The sequence below is a fragment of the Bos grunniens genome, chromosome X, assembly GCF_055505025.1.
Source record: "Bos grunniens cultivar Pamir isolate PY7600 chromosome X, Bosgru_T2T1.0, whole genome shotgun sequence".
In the NCBI taxonomy this organism is placed as follows: domain Eukaryota; kingdom Metazoa; phylum Chordata; class Mammalia; order Artiodactyla; family Bovidae; genus Bos; species Bos grunniens.
Genome location: NC_141194.1, coordinates 76,097,017 through 76,103,139, shown reverse-complemented (window position 1 = coordinate 76,103,139; position 6,123 = coordinate 76,097,017).

The window sequence follows — 6,123 nt, the reverse complement described above, 5'->3', positions numbered from 1 at the left end:
GATGCTTCCTAAGACCTACTTGACTACGAATTCCAGGATGTCTGGCTCTAGGTGAGTGATCACATCATCATGATTATCTGGGTCATGAAGATCTTTTGAGTATAGTTCTTCTGTGTATTCTTGCCACTTCTTCTTAATATCTTCTGCTTCTATTAGGTCCATACCATTTCTGTCCTTTATTGTGCCCATCTGTACTCCAAGGCCAAATTTGCCTGTTATTCCAGGTGTTTCTTGACTTCCTACTTTTGCATTCCAGTTCCCTATAATGAAAAGGACATCTTTTTTGGGTGTTAGTTCTAAAAGGTCTTGTAGGTCTTCACAGAACCATTCAACTTCAGCTTCTGCAGCATTACTGGTCAGGGAATAGACTTGGATTACTGTGATATTGAATGGTTTGCCTTGGAAATGAAGAGAGATCATTCTGTCATTTTGAGATTGCATCCAAGTACTGCATTTTGGACTCTTTTGTTGACTATGATGGCGCCTCTATTTCTTCTAAGGGATTCTTGCCCACAGTAGTAGATATAATGGTTATCTGAGTTAAATTCACCCATTGCAGTCCATTTTAGTTCACTAATTTCTAAAATGTTTATGTTCACTCTTGCCATGTCCTCTTTGACCACTTCCAATTTGCCTTGATTCATGGACCTAAGTTTCCAGGTTATTATGCAATATTGCTCTTTACAGCATCAGACTTTACTTCCATCACCAATCACATCCACAGCTGGGTATTCTGTCATTTCAGAAAAAGTCATAATGAGAACTGAGTTTTCCTTATTTTGTCTGGACTTTCAGTTGTGTGACTTAAATTTTTTAACATCTTTGAGTCTCAGTTCCTTTACCTGAAAAAATGAACATAATAATATTATCTACCTCACTGGGTAAGTAATCCTCACAATAAGTGAGGATTAAATGAGTAAATTGTCCCCTAGAACCATAGCTAACACCACAGGAATCATTCATAAAGTTTTAGATTTCATTATTATGGGTTGATCAAGATCAGAAATGTATCTGTATCTAATTTGTGTTAAGTTTGGCATAGTTCTGTGATGTTACTGTATTTATCTGTCATGCTAAGAAGGTGGGCTCTCTAGGTTCCATTTATAGCTAGTAGGAGGCAAATGGTGGTTACTCTTTACTTCTATTCAAACCTTATCTCTACAGAATGGACCTTGAACATTGTCCCCATTTTGGCATGTATCAGATTTGGGAAAATTAATCTTTCTGAGTTTCAGTTTCTTTATTGATAAAATTAGGAGCAATAGTATATATCTCTTATGGTTGCTTTGATGATTGTTTTTAAGGTTTTAATGTTTTTAATTTTAAATTAATTAATTTAAATTGGAGGCTAATTACTTTACAACATTGTAGTGGTTTTGCCATACATTGACATGAATCAGCCATGGATCTACATTTATTCCCCATCCTGAATCCCCTCTCACCTCCCTCCCCATCCCATCCCTCAGGGTCATCCCTGTGCACCAGCCCTGAGCACCCTGCATCAAAGCTGAACTGGTGATCAGTTTCACGTATGATAATATACATGTTTCAATTCTGTTCTCTCAAGTCATCCCACCCTTGCCTTCTCCCACAGAGTACAAAAGACTGTTCGTTACATCTGTGTCTCTTTTGCTGTCTTGCATACAGGGTCATCGTTACCACCTTTCTAAATTCCGTATATATGCATTTACTGTATTGGTGTTTTTTTTTTTTTCCTGACATACTTCACTCTGTATAATAGGCTCCAGTTTCATCCACATTTCATCCACATCCTCCTCATTAGAACTGATTCAAATGTATTCTTCTTAATGGCTGAGTAATACTCCACTGGGTATATGTACCACAGCTTTGTTATCCATTCGTCTGCTGATGGACATCTAGGTTACTTCCATGGCTTGGCTATTATAAACAGTGCTGCAATGAACATTGGGGTACATGTGTCTCTTTCCATTCTGGTTTCTTTATTGTGTATGCCCAGCAGTGGAATTGCTGGGTCATATGGCAGTTCTATTTCCAGTTTTTTAAGGAATCTCTGCACTGTTCTTCATACTGGCCGTACTAGTTTGCATTCCCACCAACAGTGTAAGAGGGTTCCCTTTTCTCCACACCCTTTCCAGCATTTGTTGTTTGTAGGCTTTTTGATAGCAGCCATTCTGACCAGCATGAGATGGTACCTCATTGTGGCTTTGATATGCATTTCTCTGCTAATGAGTGATGTTGAGAATCTTTTCATGTGTTTGTTAGCCATCTGTATGTCTTCTTTGGAGAAATGTCTGTTTAGTTTTTTGGCTCATTTTTTGATTGGGTCATTTATTTCCATTACTGTGGGAGATGGGTCATAGAGGATCCTGCTGTGACTTATGTCAGAGAGTGTTTTGCCTATGTTTTCCTCTAGGAGTTTCATAGTTTCTGGTCTTACATTTAGATCTTTAATCCATTTTGAGTTTATTGTTGTGTATGGTGTTAAAAAGTGTTCTTGTTTAATTCTTTTACAAGTGGTTGACCAGTTTTCCCAGCGCCACTGTTAAAGTGATTGTCTTTTCTCCATTGTATATTCTTGCCTTCTTTGTCAAAGATAAGGTGTCCATAGGTGCATGGGTTTATCTCTGGGATTTCTATTTTGTTCCATTGATCTATATATCTGTCTTTGTGCCAGTATCATACTGTCTTGATGACTGTAGCTTTGAAGTATAGTCTGAAGTCATGCAGGTTGATTAGTCCAGGTCCATTCTTCTATCCAAGATTGCTTTGGCTATTTGAGGCTTTTTGTATTTTCATGCAAATTGTGAAATTATTTGTTCTAGTTCTCTGAAAAATACCATTGGTAGCTTGATAGGGATTCCATTGAATCTTTAGATTGCTTTGGGTATTATACTCATTTTCACTATATTGATTCTTCCGACCCATGAACATTGTCTATTTCTCCATTTATTTGTGTCATCTTTGATTTCTTTCATCAGCTTCAAAACTTCTCCATCCATACAGCACCAATGATAAAACATCTAGGCTAATGGTGAAAAGATTCTCCACGGTGAGGAACACCAAGAGCAGTTCACAGAGTTACATGGAGAAGAGCAGAGAAGAGGGACAAGGGAGATAGAGATGACCAGGTGGAAAAGAGGGGGAGTCAAAAAGGGAGAGAGCAATATAGTCAGTAATAAGTCAAAAAGGGAGAGAGCAATATAGTCAGTAATAAATTCCCTATATACTCTCCACATTCTGAAACAGCCAGAGAGGTTCATGGAGTTACATAGAGAAGAGAAGAGGGAGGAGGGAGATAGATGTGGCCAGGAGGAGAAGAGGGGAGTCAAAAGGAGAGAGATGGATCTAGCCAGTAATCAGTTCCCTAAGTATTCTCCACAGCCCAGAACACCCAAAGAGATTCCAGAGTTAGGTAAAGAAGAGAAGGGGGAAGGAGGAGATAGAAGTGACCTGGAGGAGAAAAAGGAGAGTCAAAAGAGGAGAGAGCAATCAAGCCAGTAATCAGACTCCTAAGTAAAAATGGGTACTGAAGATTGTATTATGAAAGGTACAGAATTGATAACAAATACCAAAAAGCAAAGATTAAAAATCTAGAGGTTAGACTCTCAAAAATACAATATTAAAAACCAAAAACAAAATCACAAAATTTATAAAAAATACATATGAAATTTGCTTTAAAAATAGGGTCTTTTTTTGGCAAGGTAATAATAGGTTATAAAAATGAAAATTAAAGGAGTAATAAAGAACTTAAAAAATCAAATTAAAAAATGATAATAGTAAAATATATCTGGGAATTTCTCTGGAGCTGTTGAGGGCAGTGTGGGGTCAGTTCAGTTTCGGATTTTTTCTTATTACAGCTTATACTTCTTCTCAAGATCTGTAGGCCCCTTCCAATGCTGAGTCAATGTTAACTACAAGGTTTTAATCTGTTTCACCTGTCACTTCCAGAGCAGTTCCCTCTTCTTTGTTTATTTCGGCTTCCAGTGTTTTCAAGTCTCTTCAGTGTCTATTCTCAGCCCTGATACAAGGGGGTGAAAGTGGTCACTTATTTAGGCTCACTTGTTCAGTTGTGCTGTGGGGAGGGTGGAACACTGCAAACCAATAACACTGGCATGTGTGCAGAGTACTCGCAATGTCTGAGCCACATTGGGTTTGCCCCAGCTCATGGTGTGTTTGCTTTTCTGGCCTACACTGCTCAGGCTCCAGGTTGCTCTGCAGGGGAACTGTCTAAAGCGGGCCCTGGGTTGCGTGCACTTCCCAGGTCTAAACTGCTCAGGTTCCAGTTCTCAAGTACTCCACAAAGGCACAGACTCGGTTTGTTCTGCATTCTGTGCCCTTTCCAAGTCTGAGCAGCTCAGGTGACCAGGTGCTTGGTGAGCACACTCTCCCAGGTGGGCAGTGCATCTTATCACCTCCCTGGTCCCAGCCCCTCGGTTTCCTGGGTGCAGTGCTAGAGCCCCATCTCTGGTGTGCTGTGTGTCTCCTCTGGGGAGCTGATCTCTGACTGCGACCCTCCTGGTGGATGTCAACTGTCCAGGATCCCAGGAAACCTTGGTTAGCAACCAGGAGCCTGCTCACGGTTTGGTGGAGGATGCCATATCTGGGGCCGAGATTGCCCCTCACCTTCCAGCTCTGGCTGCCACCCACCTGCCTCTCTGCCTCCAGCAGGGGGATGAGCCTGTCTGCAGCTGGCTAGTTCTCCTCTGCATTTGCTCAGTCCTTTGTTTTGTGAGCAGGCCCAGCAGTTCCTTAGGTTAGAGCTTTTCATGGGAAAGTTCTCTCTCTCTCTCTTTTTCCTTCTCTCTCTGGCTATCCCACAGTTTGGGTTGTTGCTCCTTCAGATTGTCCTCAGGGCATTCAGGCCCAGTCCTTGCCCTAAGCATGCAGCCCGTACCTCCCTGTTCAGCCCCCACTCACTGTTGGTGGATGTGAGCGTCTGGGCTACTTCTCTGCTGGGAGTTGCAGTTAGGCGAGTAATCTGTGGGTTTTTTTCCGCCTTCCATTACGTTGCCCTCTGAAATTCCAAAACACCCCACAGATCCACCATTGAGAGGGTTTCCTGGTGTGTGGAAACTTCTCCTCTTTCATGACTCCCTCCTTGGGACAAGTCTCTGTCCCTAACTCTTTTGATTCTCTCTGTATCTTTTACATTTTGTCCTACCTCATTTTGAAGAGAATGGGCTGCCTTTCTGGGTGCCTGGTGTCCTCCACCAGTGTTGAGAAATTGTTTTGTGGAATGTCCTCAGGATTCAAATGATCTTTTGATGAATTTGTGGGGGAGAAGGTGATCTCCCCATCCTATTCCTCTGCCATCTTAGGACAACCCCCCTGCTTTGATGATTAAATGAAGTAATGCATACATAGAGACCTATTAGCAAACTGTGAGACTTCACAGCTTCAACCAACATTTTCTGGTATGTTTTAAAAAAATACAAGACACTCCATCTACAACAATATTAGCACCAGCACATAATCTATGTTATTAAGGAAGTGATCCAACAGATAAAAAGATAGGAAAAGGAATTCTATGAGGGGAGATGGGATGAAAGGACAACATACCTGATCTCACAGATATGGGGGGTGGAGATAAGTATAGTGCGTATAACGGACAGGATAATATTATGGTAAAAATCCTGGAATTGGAATCAGATAGACCAGGGTCTGAATTCAGGCTCTTTGCCAACTGTTCAGATCTTGGTTAGGTTACCAAATCTTTTGAATAAATTTCCTTAGAATTGGGTATAATAGGGTTGCTGTGGGATTGAATGTCAAAATGTAAAAAAAAAATGTTCCCACTGAACCAAGGTCAGAAAATAATTCAAAAAGTAGTAGCCGCAGATATTCTTAATTATTTGTAAAGAAATATCTTCTTCATTAGGGACTTGAACACCTCTCTAGGAGAACTCTTTTAAATATTCTACCTCTATGGTGTGGGGAAAAGATAATAAGTAAAAGTTAGAACAAAAATAGGAAGTGAATTATTTCAGGGCTGGAGAATGGGGAAAACAAAAAGGTTTAGGGCAAATATCTTTAAATTGGTTGGTTAAAACAGTGGGCACTGAGGATGAATGTCAAGCATATGCTCTGAGATTTCCTTCTAGCTTTTTGTTTCAGCCCTGTCGCTCTTGGGAGGAGGAAATA